The following is a 23,650-nucleotide window of genomic DNA, read 5'->3' on the forward strand; positions in this document are numbered from 1 at the left end:
CCTGAGAAAGGGAATATCTAAGAATACTGGCAGTGAAGGAGAGGGCCCTGGGGTTCTGGTCCCTCTTCTCTACTAACACACTGTGTGTCTTGGCACAAGTATCTTCTCTCTGGCCCTCAGTCACCCCCTCTGTAGTAAGAGGTGTCCAGACCTACAGGAGGCAAGGTGGCCCTCTTCACACTACTTCCTGGAAGCAAAAGGGGGAAATGCCTGTAGGGGGTGATGTCAGGGGTGCTGGCAAGGGCCTCCAAAGCTCTCAAATCCAGGACCGTGATAGACAAATGCCTCCACTGCCACCTTCCCTTACCCTCTAAGGGCAAAGCCAAACTCCTAGGATTTATGGGCTTAAGGACAAGCCCCACCCATTCCCAGCTCCTGTGAGCACAGAACCTGCCGGCATGCCTTGGACCTTGGAGGAGGGTCTCCTAGTCCATCCTTAGGCCCAGCTGGTCTACCCTGTGAGCCTCAGCCTGAGGAAGGCTGAACTGACAGCCCCTAGCATACACAGAAAAAGGAGTAAGATTCCATAGGGGAGGGGGGCCTGGGCAGGAGGAGCTCTGCTGAGAGCCCCTCTCTGCCCTAGGGAGGGATGCTAAGGGAGCCTGCAAAGGGGGAAAGGGACAGAAAGCTTTATCCCAGCTCCAGCACATAACTAGCTGGCTGACCTCAGAAAGTCACTTCACCTCTTTGAGTTCCAGTTTCCTAATCTATACAATGGGGAGAATAAAACACACACACATAGTGTCTGGTACATGGCAAGTTCTGGAAGAGCTACAGACATTGTGACCAGATTCTTGGCCAGGAAATAGCTGATGGGTTTTTCACATCAAGGCCCAGAGTAAGTGATGTTGGCCTTGGGCACTTAAACAATAAGCTCCATGGGGGGGATGAGCGCTGAGAATTCAGAAGGAGTGTGGATGAGGAGGGCACTGGACCTGCCCCAGTGGGACTGCACGTAGAGAGCCAGGCTGAGCCCTGACTCTACACACACATACTGACTCCTGATCCTGCTCTCACATGAGCCCTGACCCTGGTCACACACTGAGTCCTGACCCAGGCACCAGCTACTATCGCCAGTCCATACCAGAGGTCAATGTCATAGTTGGCCCTAAGGAGGGTGGCTGGGCTCCCATCTTCTTGTAGAAAACCTGCTGTGTTAATCTGCCATCACATGAATTGGTTCATTCCCGTGTGCCCCCAGTCCCTTGTCCCTCCCATCCACACCCTCTCCATTCCTTCCCCACACCAGTGGCTTCTGCCTTGAAGGTGCCCCACCTCCACCCCACTCCACTTCCATCACCCTGGCCATGTTTTCTAAGTCCCCTGACCAGTTCGGTCCCCTGACCACAACTCCAAAGTCCAAGCCTTTGATGTGTTTTTCCTCTCTGACCTCAGAAGGTGGACATCCTGGAATGCCTGGGGGAAAAAGCCTTAGGCCTCAACTCATTCACTGGGCTCACCGTTGGGTGGGGAAACTGAGGTCACTGGGGGTGAATGGCAGCCCCAGGACTCTCATCCTGGTCCAATGCTTTTTCTGCCTAGCACTCTGACTGCCCCACCCAGCCAGTGGGTGAGGGGGGCCCAGCAGATGAGGGTCTGACAATCCCTAAGCCCCCTCCCACGTCCAGGAAGGGAGTGGGAGGGTAGAGCCCCAGGGAGCCATCCTGTCCTGGGATCCTCTGTCCCATCTCAGGGCTAATTTTAGACCTCTTCTCAGGCTGAACAACTGAAAGACTTTTCTGGATCCTCCCTGGCATAATGGGGCCACAGAGCTGAGCTGCCCCCACCCTCTGCAGGGCAGCTGAGGCCTCCTGACCAAGGGCACCATAGTGTGATACTAGAAGGAGAGCCTGAAACTGAACCCAGATGTGGCCCTGGGTGAAGACCAAGGTGGCAACACTGGAGATTTCACCCACTGCTGAAATCCCAACACTCACAACTCATCCTTCTGGCTAAACCACTGCTCATCTCAAACATAAGGCTAGACAAGGATGGGTGTCACCTCGAAAGGTGATGGCTCTGGGTTCATATCCTGGCTCAGCAACACCAGCTGTGTGGCCCTTCTGAGCTTCAGAGCCATCATCCGTAAAATGGTGATAAGAGTATGTCAGTCATCTGGTTGTCACCACGAAGATCCTGACATCCTTGTCATCTCCCCCAGGATACCCCACAAACACCTCACCCCTCTTCACATCCCCCCTGCCACCAGCGTTCCTATCTCCATAAATGTCTCCACCATTGGCCCAGCTGTGCACACCAGAAACCTGGGACCCCATGGGACTCCTTCCCAACTCCCTCCCTCCAACCCAACCTTCTCTCTGCAGCCCCATCCCCACCCTCTGGATACACCCTTTGTCCTGTGCCTCTCCACTCTGTTCCCCACATGGCAGCCCAGTATCACTGAGCCCTCAATCAGACGAGGTCCCTTCCCTGCTTAAAACCCTCCATCAAGCTCCTCTTAGAACAAAATGCACCCACCCTCCTAACCACAGTCCACAGATTGTGCCTGACCCAGCCCTGCCACCTGCCCTCCTACCACGTCCTCTGGCTCTTTTCCTCCCACTGCATGACTTTTCTTCCAGCTCTCCAACACACCAAGGTTCCTGCAGGTGTTGAGTGCTCTTCCCCCCTCCTTGCACACCACTTCCTCCTCCTCATCCATCTGATTATGGGATGAGACACTGCCCCTGAGAAGCCCTCCTAGAGTGCGCTGTTTCAGCAGGCCACCCCACCTCTGCATTCTCTATCATTCCCTTGCACCACTTGTCACAATTTGCAACTACACATCTGGTTTTTTTTATTTGTTTATTATCTGTCCCCACCTCTACCCCAACAAAATCTGTGAACTTTGAGAGAGAGGGGCCATGGCTACCTTGCTCCCAGTGCCTGGAACACAGTAGGTGCTCAATGAACAGGAATCCCCCCTGAGGTTCATCACTCAGGAGCAGACCAGAGAGTCTGCCCTCCCTGTTTCCCCAGCCAGTCCCAGAAGCCATATCTGGAGTCCCAGAGGAGGATGTTGGCAGGCACAGACATCAGATAGGCATGGCTTTACCTCCTTGGCTGGTGCCCACGGCTGTGGCTGTGCCAGGATGCCATGCAGATTCCCTGCAGGAGATGGTGCAGCCAGGGACTGAGCAGAGCGGGACCTACAGCAAATCACGGAAGGTGTGTGTTGTGAGAGCCCAGCACCTCCTGCTCCATCCTGGGCAGGCCTGAGGGACAGACTTCAGGGGGAGGGGGAGGGGACACCTTCTGCCCACAGATGAGCCTCAGTCTCAGAGGCAAGGCAGGGACCTGCCCTTAGACTTCACTGGTGTGGCCAAGGAGACTTATCCATGAGGTCCAGTCCTCCTATCATGCAATCACTGAATCAATCTATACCAGGCACTAGGGACCAGGTACCACTTGGGCACTGGGGACACCAGAGTGAATAAGCCTGGCAGGGTCCCCTGAGTAACTACTGGGAAAGACGACCACACAAATGTAACTCCTTCCAGCCCACCCACGCAGGGCCTCCAGGCTCCTGAATGGCGACTAGGAGAGGGGATGTACACTCTGGTGGCAGTCCAGGGCGGAGGAGGCACAAGCAGGGGCACCTAGTCCAGACTGGGAAGGGGTGCAGGGATCCTGGAGACAGATGTCTCCCCAGGAAGGTGCCTACACTGACATGCAGTGCACTGACAGAGGCTGGGGAGGGGTGCGGTGAGAGGGAGGGTCTGGGACAGACTAGTACTAAACCCCAAGTGCCCCGTCATCCCTCCCAAGGGCCTTCTCACACAGCCCCTCCCCCCAACTCCCGACCACCAGGCCTGTGGTATGGGGAACTAGGTCTCTCTCCAGAGCTGTCCTGTCACATGCACAGCAGCCCCCCACCCCAACCCCAAGGGAGCCACTTTGCCAGGCTCCGCAGACGTCACTGACATTTCCACATGCCGCCATCCCCTCGCCGTGGCCCACCTAACTAGTCAGTGGGGACCAAAGTGGTCCCGGCAGCCTATCAGAATGCCAAAAACTGAAAAGGTCAGGACAGCAAAAAAGCCCCATAGGAGGGTGTCTCGAGTGATGGGCAACCTGAGGCCCTCCCTTCTCCCTCAACAGCTCCCCTGATACGTGCTGGCAACCTCAGGGGAGGGTGAGGCTTGAGAGGTGGCCCCAGCTGTACCCACAGCTCTGGCCTGGGCACAGCTGGGATGGGGATCAAGAAAAAGGGGAGCAACCATCCTTGTAGTCATCCCCCAAAACACACGCACATAACACCCTAGGCAGGGGAGGGGGGCGGGGTACAGGGAAAGAGAGCCACACCTACCCAGGGCCCCTGAGGGCCACTGAGCCATTCTGAGCCTCTCCTGGGGAAAGGAAAGCAGCATGGATTCACTTCACACTATGTGCCCAACACCAGGCATTCCACACTCACGGCCACAGCCCAAATTCACCACGACCCTTGAAGCAGAAACAATCCTGATCATCGTGAAACAAGCTCAGAAACATCACGGGACTTGCCCAAAGTCACACAGTCAGGAAGAGAGGGGCCTAAAATGAGGTCAGCAACAGGGCAGCAGGAGTTTTAGCCAGAACCAAAGGAAATCCCCGAAACAGGTTGGACAGAAACCTTGATTCCGGGAAGATGATCCCAGGAAGATGGGCTGGGGTCCCTTCTCAGGGGGCCACTGGGGAGGAGGACTGGGCAAGTGGCTGAGGGCAGGGGCTGGACCTATTGACCTGTGGGGTCTCACCCAGCTGCAGATTTCTGGGACCACCAGGCAAGCTCCACCAGGCTCCAGGAGAGTGGGCTTGGGAAGAGGCTGGACAGTCCCTAACAATAGCGGGGGGGAGGCTCTGACCATCACAACACGAGCACCAATCCAAGACTGCCACCCCCAGCCCGGGCCCTCTGCAGCTCTGCTCTCTCTGTGGGAGGCTCTGACTTCCTGGGGCCACCAACAGAGATGAGAGTGCCTGGATCCCGGGAGAAAAGGGGCCAGAGAGGATTAAATGGGGGAGAGGAGGAGATCGGTCTAGTGGCCAAAGCAGCCAGTAACGAACCCTGTCCCGCAGTTTTCACAGCACCAGGCACAAGCTCGTCCAGAACCTCCATCTTGAGCAAGGTAATTACAGTTCTTCTTGTGTAATGAGATGGTTTTTAAAGGCCATTCAAAAGAAATTTCCCATAATGAGGTGAAGGGGTTTATAGTGTTACACATCAAGGCAGCTGGTAATTGGCGGGACTGGGGCTGAGTCCTGGAATGCCGCCGTGGGAGTTCTGCGTCTAAAAGGTGAGACGAACAGGAGAGACTCCAAACCCTGGGAGGTAAGACAGACCCTCTGCCAGATAAGCATCTGCAACACAAGCAAGCCGGTGTGCCCTGGAGAGCAGATGAGGGCATGGGGAAGACTGGAACCCTGCTGGGGCATGGGAGGCTGACAAGAGCTGGGGTTGGGCAGAGGCAGGGGAGAACCCGTGGGGGGGGGGTAGGAAAGCCACAGGATGGAAGTCTGGGCTCAGGAGAAGGCAAATGAACATACTGGGTTGAACGATGTCCCCCCACATTCATGTCCACCTGGGACTTCAGAATGTGACTTTGTTTAAAACCAGGTAATTAGTAACTATTGCAGAGGTGATTAGTTAAAATGAGGTCATACTGGTTTAGGGTGGATTCTTTTTTTTTTTTTTTTTTTAATGTTTATTTATTTTTCAGAGAGAGACAGAGACAGAGACAGAGCATGAGGTGGGGACGGGAAGAGAGACAAGGAGACACAGAATCTGAAGCAGGCTCCAGGCTGCGAACTGTCTGAACAGAGCCCCATGCAGGGCTCAAACTCACAAACGGTGAGATCATGATCTGAGCCGACGTCAGACGCTTAACTTACTGAGCCACCCAGGCGCCCCTGGACTAGGGTGGATTCTAATCCAACACCTGGTGTCTTTATACAAAGAGGTAAATTTCGACACACAGAAGAATGTCACGTGAAGGTGAAGGCAGAGATTGGCATGATGCATTTACGAGCCAAGGAACACCAAAGATTGCCAGCAGCCATCAGAAGCTGGAAACAAGAAGGTTCATCTTCTAGAGCCTTCAGAGGGATCATGACCCTGCCAAAACCTTGATTTCAGATGTTCAGCCTCCAGAACCATGAGAGTATATTCCTGTTGTTTTAAGGCAGCAAGTTTGCAATAATGTGTTACAGCAGGCCCCAGGAACTTAATACAACGACCATTCCAGCAAGTGCGACTATCCAGCAATGGAACAGGCGGCCTTCAAAAGTGGTGATCACCCCACCTCCAGGGGTGTGCAAGCACAACCAGAAGTGTCTGCAGTCCCCCCAGTATGCTCTGAACAGCTGCCGGGGCAGGTTCACACTTAGTCCCCCATTTGACCTCACTGTATGAAATCCAAGAAACTGGACAAGACAAAGCTGTCAATTTGGAAACTGAGGCCCACAGAAGACAGATAAGCTGCACAAGGTGGCCAGTCAATGGTAACAGCAGCCCAGGAATCCTGGAATCTCGACTGCCAGTCCAGGGCTCTTTCAGGCTCACTGCCCTGAGCCTTCTGCACCCTCCCTGTCTCTAGCCTCAACTGTAGTTAGTTCACTCTCCTGGAAGGCAGAGAAAAATCCAGTCTCCCTGTCCCCAGCTGTTCCAGACTGAAAGCGCCATCAATGCTAAAAGCTTTGCCCAACTCCAACTGGACGCTTCCAAGGGACCGTTGGCCCACTGCCTCCGATGTGTGTGTTGGGGTGCAGTCACCAGATGAGGCAGATGCTACACTGGCTGACAGACCTTTCTTAGCACCTGCTGTGGGCAAAGCCCTGGGCTCAGGGCTAGCGGATGGGGATAAAAACCAGGGCAAGGCAGGACCCTGTATCTCCTTGGAGACCCAGGGTCCATGCAGGTCAGCCCAACCAGCGAGACCCACAGGGTGTCCCAAGCCCAAGTGTGACCTCTGGTTGGGCATCCGAGGCCCCCTCCTAGGGCTTTCTCAGGATGAACCCAACCTGGAAAGAGAAGGAAGGGAGGAGAGAGCGTGGCCAAGAGAGAACAATGGTTCCTCTGCCTTGTCTGGCTCCTTCCAGGCCTCTGGGCCCCGCGAGGCAGGGCTGTCCCTCACCCCCACCTGTGCCTGGCACTCCTGTCTGCCCCAGGAGCTAGAGAACTGAGTGGAGGCCCCCAGCTCTGGCACCAAATGAGCACGAACGCAGCCAAGCTCGCCAGCCAGGGCAGCCCGGCTCTAAATGCTGGTTAATTGCTGCTAGGCGGCAGAGGGACGCAGAGAAGCGGGCTTTGAAGTCACCCGGTGTGACTTGTCCAGTGGGAACAATGGGCCACCCAGCCGGTGGAGAGTCAGGGCTCCTTCTAATTAGGTGCTGCTTTGAACACGGAGGCATCAGATTAATGAGGCTGACAGCGCTCAGTTTCACTGCATGGCGGGCTGCCTCTGTTCTCTCATCGCAGTTTGATGCCAAAACCTTGTTCCCTAAATCAAAGGTTCTCCTGAAACTCTGCTTTCTGACGCACCTTGGGTTTCTGCTGGGCATCCCTGCCAGGGAGCTGAAAGCCTTCACCTCCATTCCATCGCTCCCAGCCCCAGCTTTTGTTACGCTGAAGAAGACTTCACAGGGCTGTGACACCCCACCAGCCCCCCCCGCGGGGGGGTGGGGGGGCGGGGAGCGGAGCGAGGGGTGCCGATAGCCCCAGTGCAGAGCTTGCTGGCTCGAGGTCACACGGCAGCTGGCCAATTGCACCCTGGGGCCCATGCCCCTCTGCCCGCAGGCCCTCTGTCGCACCTCTTGGCGGCTGCAGCCGTGCTGGGCCATGGAGGATCCACTGGCCACTTTCCCACTGTTGGCATCTGTTCACGAGCCTCCGGGGCATCTGGTTCACCCGACTTTGGAGAAGATTGAGATGTCTCAGGAGCCAGCACGCACGGCCTTGTCTTCCCGCCTCTTCTGCTCTAGCGGGATACCCTGCCCCCCCCAAGGCCCTCTCCGGGCCTTTGCTCACATGCCTCCCCTCCCCCACCCACCCCCAGTGACCTCTCTCGCCTCCACTTGGCTAAGCTTCACACCCCCCTTCAAAACCCAGCTCCTTCACCGCTACAGTCACCAGACTTTTCTTTCCTTCTCTGAGATCCTCCAGCCCTCAAATTTGTCCCCTTGAGCAATTGTTTCTTGACGTGTATTCCATTTGTTTAATGTTCCTACCTTTGCTCATTATTTTGTCCTGTCTCCCCTGTAAGACTGTGGCACAGGGACGGGAACGGCATCTGTGTCATTTCTGTGTTCCCCACGGTGAAGACTGGCTGATAATAAAGATGCTACCCTCTGTCGGCACTCCGGGAGACACGGGGTGAGAAGATGCCATCCTGCCCTCGGTTTCCCCATCTGCCAAGTGGGAATGAGGCCCTCATCCTGCTTCTTCCATGAGGCTGCTGGAGCGTCCAGGATGACACTGCACAGAAACTCGTGTTCTGGGGGAGGCATGGCAGTGTGGCGGGTGGGGGTGCCCCTGGGGCAGGGGGACAGGCCCTGGCAGGGAGGCTGGGACCACTGGGGCTTGAACAAGTCAATTCCTCTCTCTGAGCCTCAGTTTCCTTATATGCAGAAAGGCTGGCCCCATGATTCACAAGATGCTTCCATGTTATCAGCCGCAGTGGCAGCATCGGTGTCTTCATGTTGCTCAGCCTCGCCGCATCATTGAGCACAGCTGACTTCCTCTTTCCTTTTGGAACCCCTTTTGGCTTCAGAGATGCCACACCACCCTGGTTTTCCTTGCTCTCCCTGGGCACGCCCTGTCAGCCTCTTGTGCTGCCTCCCTCCCCTCTGGGCTCTCCACGCTGGCAAGCCCAGGGTCAAGCCTTGGCCCTCTCCGGCCACCATCCGCACCTCTTCCTAAGCAACCTGCACTATGTCTATATACACCGCCTAGAGCTGGTGACTCCCACATCTCCGTCCCCCCAACCCTCTCCCTGAGCTCCAGGCTTATGAACCCAACCGCCAGCGGACACCTCTGCTTCAGGAGGTTGTCACAAATAAACTCCTGCCTGACTCCCAGTCCCAAACGTCCAATGGTCCTCCCCTTCGCAGAAAATGGCCATAGTGGCTTAAGTAAGGAACCAAGGGGGCCTCCTTACCTCCCTCCCAACTCTACCCTTACCCCCCAGTTCTGCCTCCATCATGGGTCTAGAATCCTCTGCCTCTGTCACCATGGCCACCATATAGGCCCCAGCCTCCATCACTTCTACCTTACCCCATTTCCCCTCTTGGCCCCTCCAGCAGCCAGAGGGAGCTTTTATTTATTTATTTTTTTTTACACTTGATCTTAGCCAAAAGGCCGAGAAGGGATGGGAGCTTTTATTTTTTTTAATGTTTATTTATTTATATTGAGAGAGGAAAAAAAAAAAGCACAAGCAGGGGAGGGGCAGAGAGAGAGAGGGAGAGAGAGGATCCCAAGCAGGTTCCACACTGTCAGCACAGACCCCAAAGCGGGGCTTGATCCCATGCACCGTGAGATCAAGACCTTGGCTGAGATCCAGAGTCAGATGTCTAAGCCACTGAGCCAGCCAGACACCCAAGAGAGAGCTTTTAAGAGCATAAATCAGATCAGTCACCCTGCCTGACCATCTGCTGAACCCATCAGTCATTGGTCACTGGCCCTTGGGAAACATCACCGCTCCTCCCCCATGGCCCCAGAGTCCCACGCAAATGCCCTCATTGGGGGCCCCTCCCCGGCCATACAACCTCCTCTTCCCCACTTAGCATCCTGGCTCAGGTGCTCCCTCACCTGACAGAGGGCTGGGCCTCATCTCACAGGCATCCCATTCATCCCATCACTGCACCATTAGCAACTTCGAATTCCCTGTTTGCCTTTAATTTCTTGGTGTCTGCCTTGCCCCACCAGCCTGAGGAAGCCTGCGCAGTCAGTGCCTGGCACACAGTAGGTGTTCAATAATGCTTGCTGAGTGGATGGACAGGATCTCCCTGGTCTCCCCCCTCCCCCAGCAGCATCCTCTCTCCCCACCGCCGAGGCTGGCTCGCCTGTGCACGGGGGAGGGTGTGCATGTCTATAAATACCCACACACTCCACTCTCCCCCAAACAGTAACTGATACCCAGATGACTCGACGACATGATGGTTTCCCACGTCTCGCTGGGAGCTGCTTCCAGTGATAAAAGTTTGCTGTTTTATGGACCCAAGAAGACATCAGCCGTAATGTGCTAAAATTATAACCTAGTGGAGTCATCTGCTTCAATACTCTGGAAATCAAATACTCGGCGCTGAGCTCTTTTCTGGATTGCCCTGGATGCCTCCGGTGGGCCTGGCTGTCTGAGACACCGAAGTCCCAGGGCTGGGCACTGGAGCTTGGTTCAGCCCACTCTGCAGGGTGACTGTGTCACGGGTGGGATGTGGCAATGCCACGCATCGTGTCCAGCACGCTGCAGGCGCTCGATATGGGGCATCTTCCATTCCTGTCGCACATCCGTGGGGCACTGGGAGGAACTGGTGCAGCCTACTCCGCGTGGGCCCGTCAGGCAGCATCAGGACCAGGCAGGGAGTGGAGGAGGGGCATGGGGGCGGAAGAAGGCTGTGTTTTGGCAACCAGATTTTGGCTTAGCCTGAATATCACTGTCAGGAGGAGTGGAATCATACGAAGATGGCATGAACCGCCCTGGAAGTAAGCTCCCATCACCAGAGGAGTCCATCAGGAACAGGACATTGTAGGGGGTTTGGACTGTCCTTCTCCAGGCTCACAGGGCTGGGACTTGGGTGACCAGTTGAGTACAGCTTCGGGGCCACACAGACACGAGTTCAAACCTCATCTCTGCCACTGACACCTTGGGTGACCCTGAGCAAGTCACGTAGTAGTGCTTAGATATAGTTTCTTCATCTCCACGGAGTTAACATAGACAAAGTGTCTGCATACAGTAGGTGCCTACTGAATGTTAGTCTGTCCCCTCCCTGCTTCCCTCTGACTCAATGTAAACACCTCCACTTGGGCCTTGGCACTCTTTAAATATCCTTCCTGCCCTTCCCCAACAGGTGCCCAGGTCTACCCTCCTCTCCATCTGAGGCCTAGTGCCGGTGTCACCTCCTCCAGGAAGCCCCCCCTGGCTGCTCTGATAGACACTGGCCGCCTCCTCACTTGCAGACTGTGTACACACCAGGTGCTAGAGGCTGGTGGGTCTGGGTATGTGTAACTGCTGTACCTCTGGTGTCTTATGGTCAGTAGGTTTGGGAAGGGGAGCATGCTGTGTGAGTGTGCGTGCGTGTGTGTCTGTGTGTGTGTGTGTTACAATAACGACAGCAAACACATTGCACTTACTCTGTACCAAGCACCTTACAGGCAACTAACTCATTTATTCCGCACCAAAAAAGTTATGAGGGAGGCACTATTCTTATCTCTGTTTTATAGGTAGAGGAACTGAGGCCCAGATAGGTTAAGTGACTTATCCAAGGACACACGGCAATAAGTGGCAAAGCCAGATTTGCACCCAGGCAGTGTGGTTCCAGAGTCAGTGCTCCTAACCTGGACCTGTAGCGCTCAGCCTGTCATTTCAGACACGGCTCTCCACTGCACGCCCCTTAGCAAGTCCCGCAGGGGGCCAGGAGTCACCCTAGGCGAACAGCAGTGGTGGCTCCATGACCCTGGAGATTAAAACACATGAAGACATACACACACATGCTCAGGCAGGCATTAGCGAACATAGGCAGACTCGCGCACACAAGAGGAGTGAAAAGCCGTCTCTCTCGGTCCCGCTGCCTGAGAGTCTGTCACCTCTCCTCTCCCCAGGCCACCACGGGCAGGGGAGTAAAAGGCCCCTCAAGTGTGGCTCACCACTGCTGGTGTGCCCATGGGGTGGGATCTCTTTGCATAGGTGGTGACCTGGTGGCTCAGGAATGGCTGGACACTCCTTGGGGGTCATGTAGCAAGTCCAGGCCTGGGAAGTTCCCAACAGATGCCTCCTCACGTCCCCCCCCCCATGATCCCCAACTCCAGACATCTCCTTTATTCCGACTTGCTTTGAGCAGGACGGAAATAAACAGAGATGAAGAGAAAGAGGGGAGAGAAGGCCGAGGAGGAAAGGGACCCAGGAGAAGTGACAGAGGGGGAAGCAGCTGGGGTGTGCAGTGGCACCGAGCACCCCCGCTTCCTGCTCACCAGCCCCCTCCCCCCCGCTGACCCCCCTTGCTGCCAAGGAAGCTACCTCAAGAGGAGTGCAGCAAGGCGGGGGTTAACTCTCTGCCGTGGAGCAGAAAATGAGGTTCCAGTTATTAGTTGATTTATTGCTCTGTCCTCAATCTACGCTCAGGTCCTGGAAGGAAATGTTCCACTCGAAAGCATTAAGCGTCTTCAAAGAGCAGAGGCATTAAAAATTGAAATCATAAAACAGACACGTAAATACGATGGAGGTGAGAGGGGGGAGCCCCCTAGGCAGGCTGAGGTGGGAGTGGCAGGCCCAGATCCCAGCCTGCCCGTGGGGCCTCCGCTGGCATGCAGGAACCAACTGTGTCTACTGAGGCAAGGGGGTGTTCCCGGCCCAGAAGCATCGTGCGCAGTTCCTGAAACCCCCCCATTAGCACACCACATCTTAGGGGTCGGAACTGCTCTGTCTTTGAAAACACTTCCCTCCTGGTAGACGGTTAGGAGCTCAGCCCCCGAGCGGGTCAGATAATGGGGGCAGAGAGGTGGGGAAGGGAGGCAGGGGGGCCAGAGAGCTGAGCCGACTTCGACCTTGCCCGTGTGTTGGCGGGAAGGGGGAGGGGCAGCCCTGGAAGCCTGGGGTGGGGGCAGCCCCTTCTGTGCCAGGGCCCAGGCTGCTCTGCAGGGGAGGGGGCCCCAGGTCCTTCTCAAAACTACTCAGTCCCCGCCGCACACCTGGGTTTTGTTCAGCCATGTGGGCAAGTGCCTGCCCCCCTGGCCACCGGCCACGGCCCAGAGCGGGGTGGACAAGGAGGGTCCCTGCTCTGTCCTCAGCACATCCGGTCGGTAGAGTCATGGAACAAGTCATACAGCCCATGCTCTCTCCATACAAGGGCTTGGGACCCAGCAAACTGGGAGTGGGACCCAGAAGCCAGCACTCAAGGGGACCCTCACTGGCACCCAGAGAGATGGTACCATCTTTCCTAAGTGGGCTGGATCCCAGCACGAACCAGAGCTCACACCTCCAACTTGTCACCACCTGCCTAGGGAGCCACCCTCTTCCAGGGCCTAAGGAGGGGGCGGGGCTGGCTACCTCCCTCAGCTGCACACACAGACCTACATGGAAGACACACACGTGTAAAGATGTTGGGGCAGAACTGCAAGGGTGCTGCATCCCAGACACACACACGTTAAATAGCTGCATGGACACACACTCATGAGCCTGGGTGCGTGTCCACACGCAACCACATGTGCCCGTGTGCGTGCACAGGCATCTGTCAACACTCACACGCATGCATACATGTGTGCACACCTGTGTGAGCGCCCACACCCACATGCACAAGCAAGCCTCTGGACCCCAATACCAGGTCTCAAAGATGCTAGCCAGGAGCCAGTCGGCAAGGTTCTCATGAGAAAGGGCCAGGCGTCTAGGGAGCCACCAGCATCACCTCCTCTGGCAGTGGGGACACCTCAGCCTCGGTCCCTTGGCCTTGGCCACCTTTATAACCCCCTGAGGTGAGGGTTCTGGGCTTTCCCCAGTCCCTTGCCCCAGACTGTGTGACCTTGGACAAGCCTCCACCCCTCCTGGCCCACATACTCTGTGGGCTACAGGGCCTACCTGACTGCAACCAGGCCACAGATTCAAGAAGCCCCTTGGCTTATTTCCTCATTTCTAGCAGCAAGAGAGGCTAGGACTGAGCTGGGTGTGGAGGGGAAAAGGGAGACGGACAAGGCCCCAGCCTGTTTGGGACGGGGCCTGGGTTGGCATGAATAGAACAGGAAGGGCAAGAACAGGAGAACAGGAGGCTTCTCAATGAGGAGCATGGCCAAGAGAGTGGCAGCGACAAAGACCTGGGGAGAGGAATCCGGCAGAGAGCTGGGGCCCCAGGGTGCGGGGACAGGCTGTCCCTATATAACCCCTCCTCACTGCCTCCTTGAGAGAGTCAGGCCCCAGCTTTGTCTGAGCCCCTCAGGGCTGTGACTCCAGACTGAGCAGCAACCAGAACTGGGATGGTTGGATGTGAAGTAGTGGAGAAGCCCACAGTCTCCTTCCAGCACTTAGGCCGCTCCCACTTGGGGCCTCTGTGACCCCATCTGCACTCAGTCCTTTCGGGAGAAGGGGATGGTGGTCAGCTGAGATGTCCCCCACTTCTCTGGGGCCTAAACGCCCTTCTCCATACAAGACCATCCCACCAATTCTCATGGGCCTTGGCAGACCACAGAGTCACAGGGCACCTCTCTGAGACCAGAGTTTAAACACTCAGACACCCCCAGGTGAGGCTGCAGTGAAAATGGGGAGGGGGCGGACAGGTAAGATCCATGGGAGCAGCCACTGCTCTGTGCCACCCAGAGCTCCTCTTGGGTCGTAGGGTCTGGGCTTCCGACTTTTCAAGAGACACCAAAAGCCTCATTTTCATGGGAAACTGCCCAATCGTTCCAAAAATCTGTGGACTGCGCATTTCGGCACACTCTGTAGCTGGAATATACACTTTCGCACACACGTACATGTATCTAGACGCTCACACTTGTACATACACACACTCATATTCTTACATATACATACACACTTAAACACCTAAACACACAAATACTCCCATATCCTCACACTTACACACAGACACATTAACCCTCATACACATACACTCGCACAAACACAGTCACATATATGTACTTGTACACACACATGTGCTCACACCTGCGCACACACACACGCCCCCACACATACACATACTCACATACGCCTGTGGGGCAGGTTCTGCCTCTGAGCCACCATTTGGGACCTCTGACCTAGGTAGGCAGAGACGAGGAATCAAGGCTGAGAGGCAGGGAGGCTCAGAGTCAGTGGACAAGCCAGGCCCAGAACTCAAATTTCTGCCATCAAGGCCCCGGCTCTCATCCCATAGCTCAGCTCCCTCCGGAATAGGAGACAGGTGTCACCCCATCCTCCCTGTTCCTAACTGCCCTCCCTCCCTCGGCCCCTCCTTTGCTGCATGTCCCTGCCCTGCACATCCACAGCCACCCCCACTTTATTAAGGACTCCCCTCCTGCTTACCCCAGCGGCCCCTCCTCCTTCCCCCTGTCCCGACCCTCCACCCACCAAGCCCAGGGCAGTAGGTGGGGGGGAACGTCCCCTCAGCTCTAGAACCACTTCCGGCCCAGGCACCCTCTTTACCCCATGTAATTTTTCTTAATTGGGAGCTCATTAATTATCCCCATGTTTTCCAGAGCAAATAAACAGCAATTAGAGAAATAAGTGGTATTTTTATTCTCCAGCAGACTCAGCAGCACGATGCCCCATCCCATCCCCGCCCGCTACGGCCAGTCCAGCCGTCTGCCCCCTCTCCCTGCATCCATCCCCACATGTGCGTGAGCCAAGTGCCTGCCACCAGGCCACCCCGGCAGCAGGTCGCCTCTTGGAATCTGCGTGAAGAGCCATAAATTGCTGAGAAAGGACCTCCTTCCCGGTGCAACAGAAGGTTAGAGTGTTTAAAGAGAGCAGTGGAACTGTTTTTATTAATCAGAACTGCTATAAAGAAAGCATTTTAATTAACATAATTATCCCGATTGAGAAAAGCAGTCCTTACCCCATAGATACTTTTCAGACTAAAGATGCAAGCTGTCACAATCAGTCATAATTAAGGAAAGCGAGCTATTTTTTTTTTTCCTCTTGCTCCCTTCCCCTCTCGGGCGCCCGCTCTTCCCTGGGTTAGATCTCAGAACGGAGACAAGGCAGATGTTATACCCTGAACCAGCTCATGCTCTCACACCCCAGCTGCTTCTAGAGAAATGCTCTAGAGCTGCATTTCTAAGAGGGAGCTCCGCCCAGGCCGGAGGGCCCCACGCTACCACCCCCTCCCACGCCCGGCCTCAGCAGGGCCTCCCCAACCTCCTAGAGAAGGAAGGGAACCCTTCTCAGAACAGCACCCACCTCATGCCCCACCCCTCCCCCCTCTCCGGAACACTTGCGGGGACTTTCCTGGGTCAGCAGGCCTAGGGGGAATAATGGGGGAGAACAGGCAGCCAGAACAGAACTGGTCCAAACCACCAGTCCCTCCTACCAGGATGCACATGTTTTTACCCCCATCTACCTCCCCAGTCCACTCTTGACTCACCTTCAGGCAGATATCTGTGCATACCATAAATCTAAGTGTATCACCATTCCCGTCTCCATCCCAGCTTAAAACCCTTCATAGGCCTCACAGAGGCCTGGCCCAGCCCCATTCAGCCACACCTCCCAGAGCTTGCTCCACACCAGCCACATTGCCTTTCCTCATCCCCTTGAGCTTCTACCGCAGGACCTTTGTACATGCTATTCCCTCTGCCTGATGCCTCCTGCTCTCTTGGCTCGTCCATTCACCCCACAGCACTCAGCTCAGGGGTTACCTCCTCAGAGAAACCCTCCTCGACCTCCCTGACATGGTTGATCTCCTCTTAAATCCTCTTCCGGCGCCACATACCCAGCCCTCGGTAGTGTAGACACAGCAGCCTTATGACATTGCCGTGGTTCTTTATTTAGCTTTAGCCTCCTGCGCTCAATTACTAGCTCCACGAAGCAGCCGGAGATCTTATTTTTGTTTGTGTGTTTGATCGTTTGATTGCACTTTTTGTTCACTGCTGTATCCCCGGTGCCCATCACAGTGCTTGGCTCTTGGTGAGCACTTAAGAAACAGTCATGGAAAGAAAGAAGGAAGAGCGTGAGGAGGGAGCCCAGGACACTCTCATAGGAGTGAGTGTCCTGGCCCCGCGTCTGCTAAGGGCTGGAGGAAGTGAGGATGTCCCACCAAAGTGGGAACCTCTCCACTCCCCTCATCCCACCAGGGCATCATTTGGCTACCCATTTTACAGATATGGCCCCTGAGAGAGGCAGGATGTGCCTAAGGTTACAGTGAACTTATGCAGAGTCTGGGCCTGCCCCAGGTCTTGAGAATGTCTGTTTTGAAGCGGGATGAGAAGGGAGGAGAACCCTTTGTGGGTTCAGTGTCCCCCTTGGGTTTGGGGGTGCCAAGAGCTGCTGGGGGCAGCTCTCAGGATATGTGACCTTGGACCTTGCATCCCCCGCCTCAGACCTCAGCTTTTCCATCTGCAAAGTGGGCTGCCTGGAACAGGTAACTTTCTCTGCCCTCCTCCCACACCCCCTACTGTACCCCGCCCTGACATCTAACACCCCCCGAACTGCAGACCTCCCTCCTCCTCCCCCTGCAGAGCTGGAGATGCTGACAAATGAACCTGCTCATCAAGTAACTGCCACCCTCCAAGCCCACCCAGGGAGGTGAAGCTGAGTGCTGGCTGCTCCCCCCACCAGCACCTGCACGGTGACATGTGCGTAGGTGACACCATGGACATATTTTAACCCGACATGCTGCAGTTTCCTCCCTGAAAAGGTGCTTATTTTTTAGTACATCTTAAATAGAAGCCACAAAGTGTGTTGTCAGCGCTTTTTAAATGGCTTGTTAATGCCCCCGTAAAGCTCAGTGCTGGCCAGAGGAGACAGCTCACTCCTGGCCCCGTGCGGCCTGGACACCCTTGCAGCCTGCACTCAGAGCACAAACTCAGGCTGAGCCTCTGGCTGGACTCCATCGCCAGAAGGCCTGGGAACTAGACATTCCCTAACAAAAAATGGGGCAAGGCTTGGCCATGCTTTGGCGATGGCAAGGGAAAAAAGAATGAGCGTTGGCTTTTCTTGGTAGTCAGGTGTCCCAAGTTCAAATCCCTTCTTAACCATCAGCTGTGTGACCTCGGGCCAGTGACTAAACCTCCCTGTGCCTCAAGTTTCCTTATCTATAAAATGGCAATGCTACCTACCTCAGGGCTATTTTGAAGAGTGAATCAGGTAACAAGTACCAAGTACTAGGTAACACTTGATTTTTAAGGTGTGGTAATGGCATTATGGTTACGTTTTTTAAAGGGTCCTTTCCTTTTAGAGCTGTACAACACTAAAACACTGATGGATAAAATTTTACAATGTCAAAATAACCCAGGGGTGGTGGGGAGCGGGTAGGCATAGAGGAAACAGGTCTGGTCATGAGTTTATGCTTATTGATGGGAATAGGGGGTTCAATAGACCTGTCTCCACTTTCGTGTAGGTTGACATTTTCACACTGACCCACCACACAGACCCCAGTGGGTATTCATTAAACCCAGAGGTGCACTCTCCTAGCCACAGAAGCCTCTGGTGGTAAGATTCGGAGACAGGCCTCAGCAAGACACTGAAAAGCACTAGTAAGAAATATCAGGGGGCTGAGCCTTCAGAGAAGCCCCCCAAAGGCTCACACAGTCCACAGAAGGGGGCCAGGCAGGTGGGGACCCCTTATAACCTGGACACTTGGGAGCCCAGAGGAGTCAGGCAGCCTCTGTTTCAGAACCGCGGCTTCAGCTGTGTGACCCTTGGACCACAGCTTTCCTTCTCTGAGCTCCACGTTCCTGTCAAAATGGGAATGGCAACACCCCCCTCCTCTGCCCCCCCCACATGGCTCATACAGTGGGAGCCTGGCCTGAGACAGGTGCTTAATCACCCTTAGACTCACCGCCCCCCCCTTCCTCGGCAAATTTAAATATAACCTCAGTCATCCACTAGCACTGTGATGGGCAGGCAGATCTCTGTGCTGGACACCGGGATGCAGACCTGATAAGATTCATCCCTGTCCTCGGGAACGTCCCAGGGAAAAGGTCTTTATTAAACTACCCTGTACCCAGTAAAGCCACAGGAAATGGGGCTGAGAAAACTTGGGGCCTTGGGAAAAGAGGGACTCATGGCCTAGATGAAGGTGAGGCTAATAATAATGACAATGACGAGGCTACGGGGGCTGACTTACTGAGTTGCTTTCGCCATGCCTGGAATGTGTCACAGGCTTTACCTGTACCTCTCTTCAGTCCTCACCACCGCCTCCTGGGTAAGTGGCATTGCTGTCCCCTGCGTAGTTGAGGAAACTGAGGCTCAGGGAGAAGATGCTGCAGCAAGTGAATGCAGAGCCAAGTCCTGAACTCAGCAACCCCCGCCTCCTGGCCAAGGCCCAGCAGGGTGTGGAGATGCTGGGCTGTGCCTGAGAATCCTGCTGAAGCAAGCCCTCTCCGGGCCTCAGTTTCTTCACCTGTGAAATGGGGGCAGCAAGCCCCTAGCCCCACCCGGTGTGCACCAGAGAAAGGTGGCACGGGTAGCGGAGGAGGCAACATCCCGAAGGTTCCAAATGGAGCCGAGGCGGCTGTGAGGTAAGTTGGGGCGCGGGGGCGGGAGGCGAGAGAACGAGACAGATCTCTCAGGCTCGGGCTCAGGCGCTGTGATATTTTCCCCGGGTTATATTTATAGATGGACTACTTTCTCTCCCCTCCCCCTGCCTCAGTAGGAGGAAGAACACAGAAATAGCTGGGTGTGCGTGTCTGAGCAGCTATATATAGTGGGCACAAACCCTGTTACCCAGGGCTTCTCCCACTCCCTGCCCCCTGGAGCAGGAGCTGAGAGGGAATGGGGGGAGTGGGATGGGGGCCTTCCTCTTGCCCAATTGCCTCAGGGTCAGCTCAGCTCCACCGGCCTCCTCCAGGCACCCCCCTCACCCCTGCACATGCGTGTGTGCACACATGTACAGCCAGACACACATCACCGATGGTGGCCTACATGGACAAGTCTCAGGGGGTGATGGAGAAGGTCCAGAGCAACTGACAAGTCCTGCTCAGACAAAGTCCCACCTCTCTGAGCTCAGTTTCCTCATCTGTAAAGTAGGGAGAAGGTCTGCACCTACTTCATGGGTGATTGTGAGGATGAGGTAACATGAAGCACATGAAGTCCCCATTCCATAATAAGGAAGAGATCCACGAGCTCCCAGGACAGGAAGTACCCCCGGAGTCTCCTACCATCTCCCTTGGCCAGAGCTCTCATGGCCAGGGGCTCGTCCATTTCCCCCAACATCCCACCCTGGCAGGTCTCCACGAAGCTCACACCCAGTCCATGGCAAGGGGCTGCTCCCCAGGTGGCAGGTGGACCCTGTTACCACGCACCCTGGAGAGCCTGAGAATAAATAAGGCCTGGCCTCCGTCCTACCCTCCACTCGTCACACAAGGTGTGGCAGGAGTATTTAACCCCATACTCCACCCTCTCCAGACATGGTGGGGCTTCCTCCTGGGCCTTTGAAGCTGGTTTGGATATACCCAGTCTGGAGGCAGGTCTAAATGAGATTTGCTGGGGGCACCTGGGTGGCTCAGTTGGTTAAGCGTCCAACTTTGGCTCAGGTCACGATCTTGTGGCTCGTGGGTTCCAGCCCTGCAGCAGGCTCTTTGCCAACAGCTCGGAGCCTGGAGCCTGCTTCGGATTCTGTGTCTCCTTCTCTCGCTGCTCCTCCCCCGCTCACACTCTGTCTCTCTCTCTCAAAAATAAATAAACATTAAAGAAAAAAAGTTTAAATGAGATTTGCTGGTTTTCTACCCCAGGACATAAGTAGGACCAAGAGTGCTGGATGGGAAATGGCAGCGCCTGGAGTCTGAGTCCCGGATCAGCCATTCAGTTTCACCCTATAGGATGCAATGTTCTCTGGGACCTTTCAGGCACCCAATCCAGGACTCTGAGCGTGACTGACTCCCCACAGAAGGATGTACATCCATCATCTTTTTTTTTTTTTAATTTTTTTTTTCAACTTTTATTTATTTTTGGGACAGAGAGAGACAGAGCACGAATGGGGGAGGGGCAGAGAGAGAGGGAGACACAGAACCGGAAACAGGCTCCAGGCTCTGAGCCATCAGCCCAGAGCCCGACGCGGGGCTCGAACTCACGGACCGCGAGATCGTGACCTGGCTGAAGTCGGACGCTTAACCGACTGCGCCACCCAGGCGCCCCCCATCATCTTTTTTAACCTTCAAAATTTCCCTATGAGAAGGAAACAACAGTCATTTTACAGATGAAGAAACTGAGGCCCAGGAAGGGATAAAGGCCTGTCCAGGTCGCACAGAAAGCTAGCGGCAGAGCCTGTCAGCCCTCGGGCTCTACATGCAGCCCCCGTCAGAGGTGCAGCCTGCACCTGCCAGGCCTGGGAAAGCCAGAACATCTGGGAGGCCTGTGTTGAACAAGCGGCCCATAACATCCCTGAACAAGTGACAGTGGGCGGGTGAGAGAGGTGTGCGAGCCGGCCACAGGACAGCTCTGTCGCTGAGTGTGTGTGGGAGCGGCCACCCGGTCCCCACTCCTGTGCCCGTTCCCTGGCCATTGAGTTTTTGTGTCCAAGTGCAGAACTTCCTATTTCTAGCTCTAAACTTGCATTTGGTGTAGTGGGTGGTAGCCCAGAGCTTCCATCAGCTGAGCACCCAAGGCGAGAACCGCCTCTTGCTGCCCAAAGTGGGACTCTGTGCCCTCATCTAAGCCATGAGAAGATTGGGACATGATGGGCCAGGGCCCTAAGGTACCCTGAGTGTGACCTTCTTCCCACCTCCCAGTGTTGCTGTTGACTCTTTGGGCATGGAGTCCTTCTGAGTGGACAGCCATCGGGGATCTACGTCTGCCCCATCACAGGACTCCTGATCCCACCCTGAGGCCCCGGCAGCCGTGGAGATGGGTGGCACAGAGGCCGGCATCCCCGTGGTGGCTGACACCATTCCAGTGGGGCTGCAGGCCCCTGCCCAGACCTGGCCCGGGTGCAGCAGTGCCCAAAGAAGGGAGGAGGAAGAGCTCGGGTTCAGGGCAACAGCCATCCCCCAGGAGGAAAGTACGTGGACCCTGATCTCAGTAGACTCACATACACGGATATGCCCGAGACAAAGCGAACTTGCAGTTGCTCTGACCTATGTTCGGTTTCTGATAACTAATGCAAAAAATGAAGCTGGACCCTTCTCTTACAGCATACACAAACATTGACTCAAAATGGATTAAAGATCTAAACATAAGATCTAAAACTATACAACTCATAGAAGAAACACAGGGGGAAAGCTTCATGACGTTGGATTTGGCAATGCTTTCTTGGATAGAACACCAAAAGCACATGCATCAAAATCAAAATTAGGCAAATGGAACTATTGTCATACTTAAAAACTTCCACACGTTGGGGCGCTGGGTGGCTCAGTCAGTTGAGTGTCCGGCTCTTGGTTTCAGTTCAGGTCATGAACTCACAGTTCATGGGTTCGAGCCCCGCAGTGGGTTCCACACTGACAGCAGGCAGCCTGCTTTGGATTCTCTTTCTCCCTCTCTCTGCCTCTCCCCCACTCACTCGCTCTCTCTCTCTCGCTCACTCTCTCTCTCAAAATAAATAAATAAACTTTAAAAACTTGTCAATTAAAAAAAAAAATCCCACGCATCAAAGGAAACAGTCAACAGAGTGAAAAGACTACCTGCGGAAGGAGAGAAAGTGTTTGCAAACCCCATATCGAATAAGGGTTAATATCCAGAATATACAAAGAATTCCCGGGACTCAACACCAAAAACTGAATAATCTGATCAAAAACGGGCAAACGACTTGAGTACACATTTCTCCAAAGAAGACATACAAATGGGGGGAAAGGAGGAGGCCCCTCAAACTACATCACTTCAGAAAGGACCCCTAGGTCAGGGCTGTGTCTTCTCCCTGGGCCCCGTCCCTCACCAACTGCTAGCAGAGATGGTGGCTGGCTAGTCCCTTACCCTCCCATCCAGCCAGGCCTGGTGGTGGCAGATTCTGCCCAGTGCAGATACTTCTGGTGTCTCCTCTCCCGCTGCCCTGCAATGTGATTAACAGTCAGCCTTCCAGGAGCCCATTCCTCACGGACGCACCACATGCCCACCAGCCCAGAGCAGGGGGGCGGCACCGAGGTCCAAGTCTCGGCCCCCACAGCCTGCCCAGTTCCCAGCCAGACTGAGACCAAAGCCTCGCTGAGGGCTGGGGCCCAAGTGATGGCCCCCCTGGAAGAAGGCTTTTTGCAGCCCTAACCACATCGTTCCTGTCTGTTCCTTCAGCCTCCAGGGAGGGGCCTCGACGGGAAGCTCCAGCTTCAAGATCAGATGGGACCCCACCTCATCCTCTCCCTCCCAGCTGTGCGACCTCGGGCAGGCCTCATCCTCCCTGAGCCCCTAGTCCTTCATCTGTAATATGGGTGTCACATTTCTCCCTCGCCAGTCCTGGGAGGAAGCCGAGGAGATAACATGTGTCAAATGCTTGGAATGTAATGGAAGCATAATAAAAGGTGGGCCCCTTCCCTTCCTTTTGAATCTGGCTGTCTGGGTTCAAATCTCCGCTATGCCACTTAAGGGCTGTGTTACCTTGGGCAAGTTACTTAGCCACTCTGTTTCGGTTTCTTCTGTAGAAATAGACTCAGGGGTTGTGGTGAGGATTCAATAAATAAAGATTTGTAAAATGCCTGGAACAGCGCCTGGCATGCAGCCGGCACGATGAAAGCATCAACTGGGCTTGCTCTTGGTATGTCGTTGGTGTCCTATTTCATGGGGCTGTCCTGAGGTCTGGACTTGGCCAAATATACGCACAGATTCTGCACGCTGAAGAACCCACCCCTGTGGTTCCTGAAAGTACATTGTTTTTAACGCTCCTTCCCTGCAAGGCTTTA

This window comes from Lynx rufus, unplaced genomic scaffold (genome assembly GCF_022079265.1).
Source record: "Lynx rufus isolate CCGP_SWC_20201006 ecotype Redwood Valley unplaced genomic scaffold, mLynRuf1.p SCAF_13, whole genome shotgun sequence".
Classification (NCBI taxonomy): domain Eukaryota; kingdom Metazoa; phylum Chordata; class Mammalia; order Carnivora; family Felidae; genus Lynx; species Lynx rufus.